Here is an 18,014-nt window from a genome sequence, read left to right on the forward strand (position 1 = left end):
ATCTTGTTCCTGAACTTAGTGGTTATTGTATCCTTTATTAGAAAGGCTCTCAAAGCAGTTGTCAAGTGTGCATGTACGAACTCAGGCACACAGTTCTGGCAGCTGAACATTGTATTTGTGTATGTGTGTGTGCATGTGTGCACATACATTGGAAAAAGGATGAGCTGAAATTAATGACTTTGCTTCTGGAATTAAGATTCCCAGGGAGGCTAATTACAGCATACCATTGCTAGTAAGCAGGTATAACATATGGAAGTACACACAGAAGTATTGTTAATACACCAACACAGATCGCTATATGCAGTGCACACCTCCACAGATTATTTAGGTTTGATTGTAGAGAGATGCTGTCTATCAGCAGAATATTAATTATGCCATCATTTCAGAAAAAAAAAAGGAGTTCTTGACTCACAAAGGGCAAAATGAAGGAAATCGGGCATGGTATCTGCCCTCCACCAATTCCCCTAATGCCAATGGTGTCTGGCCATTTATATTTTGAAATCTTAGCTATTTCACCAGTTCCTGCCCTTGAAAAGTCATTACTGTAGCATAAGATCATGTGCTTTTACTAGATTATGAATGTTACCTGAATTTTTAGCTGAAGTGTTCCATATGGGTTCAGTGTCTCAAACTAAACAACCTCTTGTTTTGTAATCTCTGCAGAGAACAGTCTGGCTGTTTCTGAGAGAGCTGATTAAAATAGGGACCTTTGTTTACTTCAGAGGGGAAGAAAAAAGATTATGGTAACTTTTTTAAAGTGGTCCCGTGCCTGTAGGAGACTGCAAAATTTAGCAAGGTAAGACTTCCTCCCTAATTTTAAGAATATCCATGAAATTTTAAGGCTTAGTTTTTCTATATGGCTACCACTAACTGTTTTGACAGAGTGTGATTCCATCCCTTCTTTGAAATGAGAGTATCTAAACAAAAGAAAGCAACAGTCAGCCAAGGAAAAATTAGTCCACCTTTGTCTTCCTTTGCCTAAGCATGCACTGCATGAAACAGAGCTTTCAAGGTAGGGTCCGTCAGTACAGAGGGAAGCAAAGAAGAATCTGAGAAGAGGCAAACCCTACAACAAATCCAATATCCTTAGCATTATTACATAGATCTTCTGCTATAAACAATGAACAAAGGTAGAAAGCAAAGCTTTTACTTTATACTGACTCACATAACCAGTAATTTTTTATCCATCTCAGTCTTGAGAGCCCAGAGAGTTGGCCTTTTCATGTGAATGCCGGTCATGACCTATGATACATGCAATATGCCTTTTAATTTCAAGCAGTCTTTTGAGGCACATCCAGGATTGCCCTCCACGACCAGTCATAGTAATAGACATTTGAAAACAGTTTAAAAGAGACAATTCTGATGACTCCTTTCCTGATACTGCTTCACCTGATCAGAGAACAAGGAAGGGGAGAAGGCAGTCTGGAAATCTGACTATCTAAATATCAATCACATGCAGGGGTGGGCTGGGACCCCACACATAATGGAAGTGGGGTTTACAAGGTGTACAGACATTAGCACGCACAGATGTAGGTTAGAAATTATCAGGTATTTCTTTTGGTGCCTGCAGAATGCATACGCAAGTACATGTATTGTCAGAGGTCAAAGGAGACTACTTCAGATCCACTTACTCTGTGATGGGATGTAGTTTGTGGGAAGGGAATAATTTAAAGAGGTTTATTAAGAACTCTTCATGCTGAAGAATATCACACGTTTTCCCCTGCCTCCTTCTGTGGCCTGTAATTTGGACCTATAACACAAGGTAGGCCAGGGCACTTTGGTAGTTACCATATTGAGAACAGCTGTTGCTTCAGGCACTGCTGACATAGATAACTATGGGCCAGCATGTGCTTTATTTAGACAAATTAGGTCTGTCTGATGCTGCATAAAATCCCATTGAGACAGTTTATTCAGAATAAGTCAGGTCAGTGACTTTGGCTAAACGTGCATAAGAAGGTAACAGTGGAAAAGAACAAAGTCCATCAAACCCAGAGGTTAGACCCAGGACCAGTTGTTTGTGGATGCTTAGAACAGAGTTTAAAAAACAGCTTGGCCAGGGTGGTTCCTTTCTTAAAATATCCTCCAGCCTAAGCAGTCAGCTAATTCTTGAGCCAAAATGAGATTTAAAATTAGAGGACCAAAGTTTGCACTGCATTTGAGATGTCTGAAAGAGATCAGTGTTATTCTAAAATGCTGAACACAATTCTGCAGGTACAGAAATACCTACATTTCACTACAATTTTTCCGTTTAACTCACTTTAGGGTTGAGGCTCTGATAGGATTTTACACTACTCCCAAATTAAGTCCCTGAAGTAGATTCTGTTATCACCTAGAACAATTAAAATGGCATTTTCAAATACTTCCTAAATCTATGGCCCCAGTCTCTCAGAAGTCCCGAAGCTGAGAACAGGGAAGAAGTTCTGAAGGTGGGAACGGGGAAGAACAGGCTGAATCCAGGAAACATTTTATCTCCCAGAAGGTAGACAAAGAGTTTGTCCAAATGCTAACACAGCTTAGAAAGGGATGAGGACCATCTTTTAGTGCCCTGGAGCCCTTGCCAGATTGGAGTGTGAGGCTGCTTAGCATCAAGGGGGCAGATTGTCCAGCTCTCTAGGAGATAACTTGATTTCCACCCGCTTACAAGTCTAAGCACTGCAAACTGGCCCCTTTGTCACTGCAGCTGGCTAGTGAAAGCCCACAATACCTCTCGCCAGGTCTCTGAGCCTCCCTGGGGTACAGGGAGGTTGTCCCAAAGGCAGCAAGCTCCATGGTGTTTGTGTCACTCATTGTGACTCTGGGATCTAGTTGTTTAACAATAAAAACATTGAATGGCACTGAGTCTAGAAGAGCTGGTGGTGAGAAGGCAGGAATATGAATGGACACACTTGACATGTCTCTTGGAAGAGATGAAGTAGAAAGAAGTGACTTGGATCCACATCTTACCATAACTAATCCTGTATCTTATTATTCCCTGTCTGAGACCAAGCGTGTTTCGGATGGAGCACTTTGCATGTAAACCAGTGCAGCCTTCAGTCGGGGTTAGCCAAGGGAGGTTCATTTTCTGGAAATGGGAAAGGCACGCTCTGCCTCTCTAAAGACTTCTCTACAGCTGTCACTCATGGCAGAGGGAAGGAGCCAAGTTGCACCAGGCAGTACACATTTTTTTAATAGTTTTGGACTGTCAACAGCTGGTGGTTTCTGTTCACAGTCAACAGTCTGCCAGAGCTTGTCTATTTTGGGTCTGTATTTGCCCCCAGTCTGACTCTGGTGGACTCTCAGGCAGGGGTTCAGTTCTGTCCACAAGCCTTTGGAGTCAGCAGAAACCCATTTCCAAGCCATCCATGAAATGGAGCAAGTAGTTAAACAGAATAATCTTCCTTGTGTGCACCTCTCCTCCCTGGAAAGCAACCACCTTGTGCTTCAGGATTGCCCGCCTATGAGCCCTGTCCTGTCCTGTTTCCAGGGCCTGTGCTTGGAGTTTGTTTGTTCATGTTTATAAAGTTCAGTTGAATTTAAGTCTTCTAAATTTCATCCCAGTGAATAAAAGAGAAACTAAAGGTTTGACTGAACTTTTCCCTTCCTTTCCACCATGGTCTGCAGGTGAAGGATACTTTCTCCTTATGCCTGTATGTGGGCTTTAGCTGGCAATAATGACTGAGAAAACTCAGAGAAGAGATGCGGATGGAATAGCACTGCAGAATACCCTGCATCATAAAACAGCAAGATTTTCTATTAAGGTCACTTTGCCCATGGGAGAAGTTTGAAAACCCTTCCTTCGGCCTCCCACAGTCACATAACTATGTTACCTTTTCAGGAACAAAAAACTTCACTATTTTGGGCACCTGGAGACACGCACCAGACAGAATAGGCATGCCCCACTACTGAGACATATGCTGCCATGCTATGGGAGAGCAGGACTGGTGCTCAATCCTGCAAAACCAAGAACTATTCAGGCATTTCTGAAGAAGACAAAGCACCTTTCTGAGGTAACTCATTTACTTGGAGACCTATCAATTTGAGGGTCTTCTCCCTTCATCTCTGCACATCCCAAACTCTTCTCTTGCATCTCTAATAAGCCCTTGGACGTGCAGAACTGAAGTCCAAGCCCACAGTTTCAATGGAATTACACGGCAAACAACTGCAGCTTGCTTTGGCTATATGAGTGCCTTAGAATCTAAGAGGGGAACATGAAATAAGCCTCAGGCTGCATACACGATTATTCCAGTATAAACTGGGATCATTCATTTCCATACAGAGCAAAATAGGTTTGATTTGATTTGACAAGGCTCTTTCCAATGTGAGTAGCTTTATCTTGCTAAGCTTAACAGAATGAGACTGACAAAGTGTTTCCCTTGAAACACTTTCTGAGAACATTTGGGCCTTTATTTCAACTGTGCTTCCTTGCTGAACAAGAAGCTTTGTTCTGCAAGCAGAAATATAGTAAATACAGTAGCTCTAGCCAAGGGGATGCTGGTCAGAGAGTGGTTAAGCCTCAACCCAGTCTGGTGGAGATGCAGAGGAGCCAGATTTTGGCTCTAGCCAGCCATCTGGGAATTTCCTAACACCCCATGTACCAGGAGCATCCAGGACTGTCAGAGATGAGGGGATCTAAAGGACACAGCTCCTGCTCCTCTCATCTCAGCTGTCATGGGTGCTGCAGATGATACAGATCATGGCCATTCTGGGTGCACAGACTAGCATAATGGGTGAGTCTCAGATGACCCTTCCTCTTCTGTTCTGAGCAGGAGTCAGCCACAGGCGGATGCTGGGCTTTGTTCCCAGGGACTAGCATGTATAATATAGTACCAATTACATGTAAGTCGTTTTAAGAAAGGCAGTCCCCTGCAGGAAGCTTTTCACTTAGGGCAGGAACACTTCTGATTCAGTGTCTGAGACACGCAAAGTCACCTATGGATTGCACAGGGTATAGGGCTATTGAGCATCATATTTCACATCTGCTTTCTATTCTTGAACCTAACAGCTTTCTCCCTGATCCACACATCTCAGAGCAGATGCATCTATGACAATGCAGGTGCAATCACCAAAATACTGCCCCCAAAGATGACAACAGATAGACAAGGACACACAGGTGAGTGGCTTAGGAAGATGATAAAATGGCTGGTGTCTGCCTAATCTGTTAGGTTTTCCCTGTCTCCCATTTTCTGGAACAGTTTAGATTGCACTGAATCAACTTGTTTGTTACTTCAAAATTTTCCTGGCTATCAATATCAAAGAGCATAAAACACTGATCCAGGTCATGCTCTGCCAGGACTTCTGGGGAAGCACAGTACAGATGGGACTTTTAGAAATGAAGGTGGACTCTGCCATTGCGGTTTCTAATCTAGTCCTGCATGACAAGATGCAGAAAACAGTATTTATTATACCACACAGGCAGTTAGACAACTCCATCTTTGAGATTCCTGGGGGCCGGATTTGCTGCCGGGTCCAGGCAGCCCTCTGCCAGGAGCCTTGCCAGGCAGGGATGCTGCAGAAGCAAGAAGCTCCAACTCCGGACCAGAACTTACCAAGGAGGAGGTGTTTGAGGAGCTAGAAATGGGATTGCTTTAATTTGGTAGCCAAGGAGGCCCAACAAGTGAGCTTAGCTGCTATCTTCACTTGGAGGCAGCTGAAGGAAACTTCTGGCCCTTCTCCAGCTGACCAAAGCCAGGCCCTTGTGCTAGAGGTGGCGGATTTTAAAAACAAATCATTCTGATCAAGAATATTGTTATACAATTAAGTGTGCAAGACCTGGCAACATTGCCTGCATATTCCTTATAAAACTCAAATATAATCACCGAGAGAATGTCAGCGTATCATCTGAAAAACCTGCCTGAGTCCCACCTGGTACTTCAAAACAGCATCTCCAAGTACTTATGGCTGTGGGTCTTCCTGCAGGAGCTCCCCTCCCAGCAGCATCACACCACAGGGCAAGAGGCAGAACATCATCGCTCTCCATGTCCTCTGAGCAAGGCAGCGGCGCGACAGGCAGCCAGCCACCTCTTCATCTGTTGCTAAGGGAACATGGGGAGATGAGCTATAATTATACCAATAAAGTGTGAGAGACAGCCAGAGAGAGAGAGATGCAGAATGGGCATTCATGACGGTTCCTTCTTTATTTTTATTTTGTTTATTGCTCTGTAAATCACTGATGGAAAGCATCCAAAACATTTCACATGTTGGTGGGTGACTGAAATATAAGTGGGGCCTTTTGTGCAGAAACACCAGCATCTTCCTAAACACAATGAGATGAGAAAAATTTATCTCAGCCATCAGCACCTCCCCAGATGAAATGCACAGAATTGGAGCATTTAACTAAAAAAAAAAAAAAAAAAAAAGAAAAAAGAAAGAGAGGAGGAGTTAATGGAATATGACATTATTTAGGGCTAGGTTACACCCTGAGGAAGGAAAGTCCCCTATTCTGAACACCAGCTTGTGTAGCTTTGCAGAGGGAATTGTGCTGTTTCAGCTAGGGCTTTCCTGGGGACCCAGCCTCTCAGGATGGAAAACCAGCCTGGAAATGGTATTGGACTTCCCATCCCACTGTGAGAACCCATCATTTGTTGAAGGCAACCCATCCTGCCTTAGCTATGGGAGCCTGGGACAGTTTCATGTTGTGTCCCCGGTTGGTACTTAGGCTTTAGGGGAAGGAGAGCAACTGGATCACATCACGATGCCTTGACCTGTTGCTGTCTCACCAGGGAATCCAGCGCAGCCTTCCACATTGAATAAACAATTAATTTCCCAATGTTTAATCACTACTCCACAGTCTTTACAAAAACATGCTTATTGTTTGTCCTAAAACACACCCTTTCTGGAAGAATACAGTCTGTTACTGTAAGTCTTACTCTTCTGAACCACTTAATGCAAGTTACAGGGAGACACTTAATCCGGGAACAATCTGAGTCACTCTCATGTGGGTAGGTGCCTGGATTAGTAGGACAGTAGCAAAGAATGTGCTAAAAGGAATGGAAAAAAAGAGGGAGAGAGAGGTTAGAAGGTAATTACAGATATTTAACAATTAGTGGGTTCGGTAGGAGCTGCTGACTCAGAAGGCACTGCACCTCACAAAAGTGGTGGTGTGATCTGCACCTCGCTAGGGACAAAGAAACGCTTCCAGCATTTGAAAGGCAAGCACAATCCCCTGCTGTATTTGTAACTGCAACAGAACAAACCACCACAGTGATTATTCTTTGTGTCCAGAAGTGGGGTGGGAGCCAGGTAATGCTGTTCACATGGCCTGAGGTCTGCTCCAGCCCTGACTGCATTCAGGGTCAGAGGGTCAGCCCTGAACAGTCGGTCTGCTCTGCTCTGCAAAGGGCAATGCCCACGGGTTCCACCAAACTGATAAACTGGCATACCCATCTTTTTTCTTAAATTCTTTGTTTCCTCTACATTGGTAAAATGGATATATTTTAGCAGCACCATTCTGATACTGCTAGAGAGGGTGCAATGTCAGGGTAGTCTGGAAAAATAAAAAATAAGTGCCCCCCCACCCCAAATGATAATATGCAACATCTATTGAGTATGTGACCAGATCAAATCTCAGATCAACAGACACAGCCCTGCTGATTTTGCCCAAATTGTAGATGGCCCTCCGATGTTACAGCATGGCTCTGTGCTCAGTGCATGCCTCTGTCTGCCATCACTATAGGAAACAAAAAAGGGAAATTTCAGCTCTGCGCTAACTCTGCCAAACCAGGCAGCACTGCAGCAAGGAATCTGGTCCTACATGGCTACACTCCACTGGGAGACAGGGTGCTTGCCACCGCCCGTTTCTCTTACTGTCAAACGTATGTATTCATGCCCACACATTACTTAATTACTGACCTTAATGAAACATGTCAGTACAATGCAGTTCTCTCAAATTCCTTTTAACTTACACATGCTGAATGCTTGGGGTGAAGCTATTCTAAACAGTTTGCATAATTTCATATGTGTCATTCCCAAGAACCACTATGTATTTTAAACAATATGAACTGGGATAGAGAGCCGATGAAGTTAAACGAAGCTGGCAAATGATAGTGAACTGGACACGATTTAACAAATATGTCCTGAAAGGACAATATTTATGAAGGCAGAAATCTAGCTGCATGTACTGTAGGGAAGCTTTCTGCAGATGACTGTTGCTCCCAGGATTTCAGCAATCAACCTTGCCTATCAAAAAAAGTCTTCTCCCCTCCAACAATCCCTCTACACTTTCAACCCTAAACTTTCCCTTCTCAACATGCAGGGAATGAAAGACTCCTGGTGAAAACTAATGCAGCCTCCACAGGAAACAACAAATTTCTTTAGCCTCATTCATCATCTCTGAGACTGAACAGTTCACATTCACTCAAGTACACATGAAATCACCTTTTTTTCTCTGGCAAACCCTGCTTCTCTCCCCCTTGTCCCCAACCTCCACATTTTTTTGCAAATCATTAGTTTCTCAAAGCCCTTAGTTCTGGTAGGGAGCCCAGATCCCACCTGAGTACTCTCCAGTTTGACTTTTCCACATCAATTTGACTTTTCTGCATGGGGCTGCTCAGAGCAAGAGAAGCAGCCTGTGGCTGAAGCACATGAAATTTCAACCTGGAGCCAGACCAAGTCCTGGGTGAGGCCATGTTTGCTGGCAGTTGGAGGAAATCTTCACCTTGGTGGTTTTGTGGGCATGTGCCTGTGCCACTCTGCATACCTGGTGTTGAGCAAGGCAGGTGGTGGGGATCGTTGGTCTTTATCCCTTATCTCAAGGAAAACCCATGGGATGCTGCTGAGGAGATTAATTAATTTGCCAGAAGGCAGATACAGAAGACCTGTTGAATCTTTACCATCCTTTTACATGCAAGACCCATGAACAGGCTTAGTTTAAATGCAGAAGAGGACACAACTGAAGCACAGGCTGCCCGACGAGAGGGCTGTGGACTTCAGGCTTCGGGAGTGCCCCAGCTCCCCTAGAACAGCTGGAAGAGGACTGTAAGCAAAGAAGTCTTTGTGAGGGCACAGGGACGTGGGCCAATGCCTGGAGCGATGCCTGTGCAAGTGCAACACTGATCTATTCATGAGGAAGACTGATGTAGAGGGGAGGCTACAGTGAGGACATCCCTCCCTGCTACCCCAAAGAAGAGTGTTCAGGAATGGAGAACCCTACATAAGAAAAAACATACAGATGTTTTTAGTGTTTTATCCAGACCTAAAGACTTCTTGTGCCCACTAGAGTAAGGAGCAGCTGGGTTTGTTTGCTTTACTCTTCACACTCTTCAGGATCGATTGTCTGAAGCATCATTCATCACTGAAACAAGGGATGATAAACCTCAAGTGCCCTCTTAGCTGGTGAGGGCAGTTGCGTTTAAGGGGGTTATTGTATCTTCTCAGATCAGTTCTGGATACAGAGGGAAAAATCCCACACATTTTCCAGTGTGATGCTTACAGCTATGTCTGAAGGCCACTGGAAATAATTAAAGTCTTTCCCTTGATCTCACAGATTTTCTAAAATAAAAGGCCAACAACTATATCTCAAAGGCTCACATTTTCTTAACAAGTATTTCTATTATCTATCTTCTCAGTCACAAGTACAATTCAGTGTGCTAAACAGAGACTGTTTTTAGGTATCTTGAGCCATTTTGAGCAAAGCAAAGCTAACACCATTGATTGAGAAGAGTCACAGAGGGGAACAGATCGGTGACGTACTATTCTCTCAGAGCTAAGAAGTGTCCCTGCCTGAGCTGGAAACAGATGTTGTCCAGGATGGTCATTTCCAACAGTTCTTCCTGTTGCAGTTATCAGACAAAGGGAGAAATTTTAGGTTTTATTTCCTTGGTAGAGAAATGGAAGTTGCAACTTCATTTCTTCATTTATCTGCCAGGATAACAGCAATGAAAGTGATACAGGAACCTAGACAGATACAGACAGAGATCAAACAGAGGAGCAGTTGGATACCTGACACGAGCAAACACTTCCAAAAAAGGCAATTTCTGATCTTTTGAGTCAATACTCTAGGGAAAAGGTCAGCTGAACAGTGACAAAGGAATAAAACATTTCTAATGTCTCTGAAACATCCCTCCCTAACCTGTCCTTCATATCCCACCAATCAAGGCCTCTGAACCAGTAAATCACCATGTGCCAAATTATGGGGTTTCTTGCTCAGGAAATGTTTATGCCTCTGAACAGTCTAGTAGAGCAAAACAGGGGTTTTTTGACAGTCAGCTTAATGTGATGGTTAGACTTTCTAAACTGCTAGAAAGTGTTTGTCGTTCAATCAATTTGTGTTTCCAGGTACAGGCAGTCAACAGATGTAGGATACCACTTCTCTGTGAGCTAAGTAGAGTCCCCGTATCACAGGAAAACAGAAAGATGCTTACCATTAGTGATCCCCTACACAAAGTTATTTGTTCCTTGCTTATAGGTAATTTTAAGCATTTGTTCTTATAAACACAACAAAATAGCATAACTGTTGCAGTGAGATATTGTTTTCAAAATCCCCTACAGTACAGAAGAGGTGAAGAGAAGGGGCTGCACCTCTAAATCTGCACTTCACTACTCCAATTATACGTGCGCTAATCCTCTGTGTGCCACTGTGTTCTGGCAGAGATGTCTTACTCAGGAGCCATCCGTCTCCCCAGATCCAGTGACATCAGAGGGTGAGCCCCCACTGGGGTGATGTGGTTTCTGAGCAGAGGTGACCCTGTCACACAGTGTGTAAGTGCATCTCTGTGATGCACATCCACGGGCATGAGCTACTAATTATTTCCAGACCTCAAAGACCCAGCCTGTAAGCTTTTGCCATGACTAACCACCCTTCTCCACCCACTTCCTACCCCTGCAGTACATTCATTCTAGAAGTCCAGCTACTAACAACTGTGTTTGATACTTGCTAATTTACCGTAAGCCAAAGCTTAAACACCTACTGACCCCCCATAATGCATGTGTTGGAGACCCGTGGATGGAGAAGGCAGTGTTTATTGCATGCTTGAGTGCATCACAGCTGCCATTTTGAGGCAGGACTGTCCAGCCCCTGTCGCTTTCCCGTGTCAGATAACGCTGCTCTTGTTCCAGACAGAGGCATGCTCAGTTGGCAACAGTAAGAAAAATTTCAGAACAAATTCTGGGTATATATTGCATATTTACAGACTCTACTGGTGATTGTTTATCTACATGCACAATATGCAACCCATTATTCACAGAGCACTGCATCCGTCTGGCAAAAAAAACCCTAATTTTTGGAACAAAGCACGATTTTCTTTGCTTTTTTTCCTCAGCTCAGACAAAAAGAAAGTGGACAACTGTTCCTGCAAGGAAAAGGAAAAAAACCTTCTTACATCCTTCTTTCTAAAACTTCTGAGACTGACTTAAGTCAAGTCAAAGGCTGGAAATTGAGATCACTCCTTCTGAAGCTATGATGCGTCCTCATTGTTTTCCCGTATTTACCTCCAGGTTTTCAGAAAAACTCCGTGCCAATATGGCAATATACGCATGAAATGCTGGATGAATAGTTGAGAAAGTCAGAGAATGGCATTTACACTAGAAAACCAGCTCTCCTTCATAATGTTGAAGCATCTGTCATAACTAGAGAAAGAGTCCAATAAAAAAGCTTCTCTTATGGTGATTTTGGACCCAGGAGTTAATTGCACTTCCAAGCATGGATGGGAATTACCATCACTTCCAGTCATTTCCAAATGACTGTTATTGTGTATGCCTCAGGAGGAGGCAGGTTTTCATGCATTACCTAACCTGGGCTGTACATTTCCATCCACAGCAGGCTGAGTGTTTCTTGGCATCCCAGGCTTGGGTCACAATGTCGTCATGGAAATACTGCTTGGACAATATTTTTATCAAATTGTAAGCTTGTTATGAGGCGTTTTTTGAAGAATGAACAAAACATGAAAATAGTCAAATCTCAGCAAAGATGACTAGATGCTCTAAAGCAAGTACATATATGGATGTGTTTGTATACCTTCAAGACATGCATACATATATTTAACTTATTTAACTATGTATGCACTAGGTATATGTGGTATACCTAGAGGAGTTAGATAGGATAAATACTAAATAAAGGCAGGTAGTCTTTTCTGGATAAAAAATGTCCAGTCATATTCACAGGTAGAGAGAAGTTGACCAGCCCCAGAAGAAAAATGAGGAATAATATTTGGTTTGAAATGCATCAGGTTTTCCAGCCTCTGCCACATATGCTGCCTACAGAGCTGGAGAGTGAAGCTGCGGCAGAATGAGTATAAAACTGCAGTGCTGCCGAGAGACAGGGCAATGGGTTTAGGAATTCAAGACCCAGAACAGGACCATGGGATTCTCTAGACCATTCTTTTTTCCTAGTTCAACAAAAAAATAAACATCAACCCCTCCACGGATCATTAGTGCCAAACTTTTGCCTCTCCCTAGATGCACTGAGGAAATCAATCTCCACAAGGGGATTTCACCTGAATTTCCCTCTTCAGCCTTCCTGATGGGGATTCGGTCCCACATGCTTTTCCTAGAGATTATGTAGTCAAGTGACTCGCAGATGAGTGGGAACTAGGGGAATCCTGGTTCTGTATTTAGCTCTTGACTCAGTACCAGACCTTGGAGGAGTCACTTAACCTTCTCAGAGAGCACTCGGTCTGGGTAGAAAACAGGGAGAGAAAACCACAGAGCACTGGTCTTGCTGAAAATCAGAAACCCTGCTTTTCTGGATGGAGAACAGCTGTATATTTCCGTTAAAACAAAGTGTAGTTTATGAGATGCATCTGACTGCTACCACACAAAATCCTTTATTGTCATCATTTAGGAGGCTTTCTCTTTGTTTGCGGTCACTAGGTGCAAGGGGGCTTGTTTGTTTATAGAGAGGAGTATAAATGTGCTAATTGCAAATGAAAGTCCTCCTGATGCTAACAGTACTTTTTCACTTTCATGTTTAGGCATTTAAAACACAAGGTGTCTCCTCTCATCTACAAGTGACACTCCATGAAAATAAGAAAAAAAAAAAAAAAAGGCAAAACACAACTAAGCTGTTGTTCACATTATAATGGCTGTCATAATTACATTTAAATGCAATACAGTTTCGCTGATTAGTTTACATGCGACTGAAACAAGGGGGTAAATAAACACTTAACGAGGTCTTTATTTTGCCGTGCAGTAAGTGCTGTTCATCAGAACTGTTGTGGTGGAGGTATATGTCAGCTGAATTGCTTTTCTTTTTATTGCAAAAATAGGAAAATGTAATTTATTTCTGTACAGGACCCTCTAAAGATAGCACAATCTGAGAGTTTCTGTCAAGAGTCAAGTAGATTCAAACACATTTTGGCATTCCAGCAGCCCCCTCCCACATTTAAGCTGCTATTCCCATGTGCCTATTGCTAAATATAGCAGCAGCTCTTCAGATTGACAGGAGAGTTCCTGATCCTGGCTCCTGGGCTTTGCTCCATACACTCCTAATATGGTAGAGCACTTCAGCCAAGTGAATGCTCAGGGAGGACTCGAGAGGGTAAACTGGGTCCGCAGGATTGTCCCTCCCCAGTTAACCACGCCATGGGAAACTGAGCAGCAACAGCCACAGAGAAGCTGCGCCTTAACCTTTTGGTGTCTTGGCTCCAGACCAGCTGTCAGTGAAGCCGAGGGGCTTCTCAAGAAAGTGCACAGCTGTGCAATACCAAATGACACCAACCTCCAGTTGTCACCAGCATTGAGTATTCCTGCTTGTCCCCTGCCTCTCACAGCAGCAAACCAGGATACAGAAACATCTGGTTAGGGCAAGAAGGGACAAAATGCTGACAGTGTTTGTGGTGAATGTGTTTTAGGCTCATAAATGGGCATGTAAAGTAACATGAGAGTCATTTTAGTCACCCTTCCCATCCTACTTTTATGAGCAAAACAAAGTTTGTGCGCAGTGCTAGCTTGCACATCTCTGCAGGGCATTGAGCTGTGGAGGCCCTGGAGATAGATCCTGAGAGATTATTTCAGAAAGAAAGAGTTGATTTAACCTACAACTATTTGCCAATATTTTTGTTACTAATTTAAAAATCTTTCCTGCATGACCGTATGAGTTTAGCAGGAGTCCCTGAAGCCACAGATCCTGGAACTTGGTCAACAGAGCTACAAGGAAGAAATTTGCATCTGTGCAGAGGGTCAGCAGGTTTGCTTGAAAAAAGCCACAAAAGGGGCATGGGCCTTTTCCTGCCCCTCATGCTCACAATGAGCATTTCTGCTCCAGAGCCCTTTCTCCAAAGTCCCAAGCATCTCTAGCTCTTTAAACATCTCTGCTCCCTTCAATCTGCCATCAATCTGCAGACACCAGGAAGCTCTGAGAATACACCATTTGGGACTTTCAGTTGCAGGCAGTGGTTTCCCAAACCATAAAAGCACCCACTGGGCATGCACCAGAAGCACTCATTTACACACTCCCAGCTCTTTGGAGTTTTATAGGCAAATATACTTTATAAGTCTGTACTGCATAAAGGCCAGCTGAAACAGATTTCATGATGGAAAAGGCACAGAGAAGGAAACTTTAAAGCAACAGCAAAGTGTAACCAGTTACCAGTGCAAAAGTGGGGAGAAGAAGAAGGAAGAACCTCTTTGGCACAAAATTTACTGTTTAGTAATGTATAATTTATAGCACATTGCGTCCATTCTTAAATGGTCGTGATTACCATTCATTCCTTTTTATTGATGAGAGGAAGAGGAAACAATGCACAGAAAATGGAAACAATTTATTCATATTGCAAGGTAGGACACCAATCATCCCAAATTCTAAAATCTTTGGATAAAGGACATCTCTAGCAGGGTCTAATGCTCAGGGGAGCATTTACATCTTGAAAACATTTCTATCTTTGTGGCTGCTGTGGGTGAATAAGCTCCTGTAACTCTGGTAGGTAAAGGCAGGTGGGAAATCCCTGCAGGAACATCTTGCAGTATGTTAAAGCTTCACTGAAGCTTACAGCAGAGTTTTCATCTTTTTTTTTTTTTTTTTTTTTTCTGTTTCATTTCCATTATCAGTGATGCATGAAGGAAGCTAAAACTGCAGATAAATAGAGGTTCCTGTTCCTCAGGTTCCCTCAGTACTGAAAGTGACAGGTACACATTATATACAGTCAGAATAAGCCAGGAGCTATGGCATGTGTTTCTACCACTATAAATTGAATAAATAGATTGCCCTACACCACCTTATTAAGCCCCACTGCAGCAAACTCCTCTTTATACATTGATCCAACCTACCAGCTAGTGTTCATCAACAATAAATCAAAAGTGTGATCTAAAATACCCGTCTTTGAAAGGTAAACTGAAGTGGGCCACCAGAAAAAAAAGTACAGATTGGAGGTATTGCTCTGAAACTAAATACTCCAGCAGTGGCTCTTGGAGATGTTCACTGAGGGATGACAATCATCTCATCTCCTTCAGGGTAGTTTAGGTATGCATTTAGGCAATTCAGAGCATCTAAGCTAGGCAGTATGAACATCCCCTCACATGTGAGGTTTTTGTTGATCACAATCTCAGATAGCTTCATTCATTGTGCTGTACATCATTCATCTTTTCATTCAAATCCCTGTTTACTCAGAATTACTAGCAGGTCAGAAATGCCTAACTTTATACATCTATATAAACTGAATATATAGATACATGATTTCGTATCAAAGGCAACATTTTGTTCATCTTCTTTATATAAGATCTTCACAACTATGAACATCAGTTCAACCTTTCTGAATATGTAAGCAGAAAATGAGTTTCCAAGCATTTCTTTTTATTCTTGCTTCCTCAAAACAAAAATTAGGCATTTCTTTTTTTTTCTTTTTTAAGGGGGGGGGTGGGCAAAGAAACCCCAAACCCAAACAGACACACACAAATGATGAAATTAGTGGTCCCAAATCCAGGATTTCTACAGAAAAGTCAGATTTAAATATCAGGGATGTTTGTTTCCACATCCCAGACTTAAATTGGTGAGTGCTTCAAACTGTTACTGGGAGCTGCCCAAATCCCATAACAAAGTTGATGAGGTAGATTAGATTAGAATGGATTTCAGAAGCAGCTAGAAATAAGTGAGATATTGCTGATGCCCTCTGTGTGGCCAGGCAGCCCCCAGATTCTCTCCTAGAGGAAGCCTCACCGGGCTTGTCACAGGCAGCTGCCAGCGCAGCACCTTGCAATACTCTAACCTGAGGGTGAGACCAGGAAAAATCAGGGTCCCTCCTGTTGCTTGAGGTGTTGTGTTGGAAGGTACTGCTTGGACAGTTCATTAGGTGGGAAACCCGAAAGCCGGAGGATTCTGGAAATACTCAAAAATGGCCAAACTCATTGGCAAAGGTGGGCGCAGCTGGGCTGTGATAGTGCAGTCATGATATGCAACAGCACCTTGGGTTGTTCCTCTTGCCCATCTCCTCATACTTCGTACCTCACAACTGCTCTTGCCAGGTTCTCTGCCAGCTGATTTTCATCCAGCCCTCTGTCTTGGCCAGGTTCAGGGAAAAAAGGGAAATTACACCATCTGGATCTGCTGAAAAAAAAGACACAGAGCAGAATGTCACCATCATACTGATGGCACAGCAGCCAAACCACAGCTGCCACGCAAATGTTCAGCAGGAGCTGTGACAGAGCAGGTCTGGTGGGACGTACCTCTGAGTTTACTGACAAGGGAAAATCTGAGCTAATGATCAAATCTTGCCAGATCCTGTCAGTAGAGGCCCTGGGACTCTCTGATCAACTTCATTCAAAGTTGTTGGCAGAAGAAGCAAAGTTAACTATGTCATTTTGACTTAATCCATCATTTGTAGCAAGAAGGCTTGCTCAGAGAGCAGTAACACCTCTAAGTCCTAAACATGATTGCGGGAAGACAGAAGCAGCAGCTGAGCCCTGAGCCGTGCTGCTGTGGCTCCACAGCCTCTCTCAAGCAGGAAGACTTGCACTGAAGCGGTAATTAGAGGCTGATCAAGACATATTAAGCAGAGCCTAAACAGTGCTCGCTCAACCATACTTCTGTAGACATTTGCAGTTCTCACCCACGGCAGACCAAGGCATTCGGAGATATCTCTTTCCTCTTAATACACTCACCTTGCAGCATCCAGGTCCACCTCACATAACCAATGTAAAGCAGGTCCTGGTACCAGGAAAACACAGCTTGGTGCACCCTAAATACCTGGTGTTTTACCCATCTTCCCAAGTGCTTGAACTTGCTAGATGAAGGCTGATTTGGGCAGCTCTCCATGGGGCCACTGCAAGAAAGAGGAGCACCAGGCCGTTGTTCATGAAACTACCTACATCTGAGGCATAAAAGGCATCTTGTGCAGGAAAGTCCCTGGTGGAGTGAAGACTTGAATACACAAACTCACATTCGTGCATTCGGATGTACTGTCTGGCTTTTTCCACGCCAGAGAAAGTCTGTCCTTGAAAATGAAGGTGATTCATCTCAATTCAGTCTATACTAAGACATTTTAAAATCATTTACCCTGCATCATACAGACACTTAACACAGGCACATTATTATCCTTCATAACATACAGTGCTCCTTGGTTCTTACTAGCCTCCTGGCTTAACTCCTAGAAGCTCTATGTTCTCTAATACTAGATGAATAATGTATTTGGTCAATTTTTCTTTTAAATCCTGAGCCTTCAATTACAGAAATAGAATCCAAATCAAGAAATGAATTTGTATGGACTTTCTTCCACTGACACAGAAAGCACTCCTTGGCCAGCCTTGGACGTAAGAAATGGTCCTGCCAGATGGATGTGGAGCCTGGAAGGTAACTTTTATGCATCGGGGACTTCCAAAGGGTGTTAGGGCAAATGAGCCACATCAGCTATAATACCATCTATCTGGTTCCAGACAGGAAGGATTTAACCATTATTGATCTGCATAATCTCCCAAGGATATGTGTTTAGGATGTCTTAGTCCCTCAGTTATTCCAAGCCTGGAAGATTTCCAATTGCCAAATGCTCTTTCTACTCCTTCCTATGAGCTGAGACTTCTTACAACCATAGAAAAGCATATAAATACTGGGATAAAAATCCTCACCCCATATCTAAGGCTGGATACTGTCACCCCTGTCAGCTCAGGTCTGTCCT

This window comes from Tyto alba, unplaced genomic scaffold (genome assembly GCF_018691265.1).
Source record: "Tyto alba isolate M040663 unplaced genomic scaffold, T.alba_DEE_v4.0 Super-Scaffold_2, whole genome shotgun sequence".
NCBI classification, from domain to species: domain Eukaryota; kingdom Metazoa; phylum Chordata; class Aves; order Strigiformes; family Tytonidae; genus Tyto; species Tyto alba.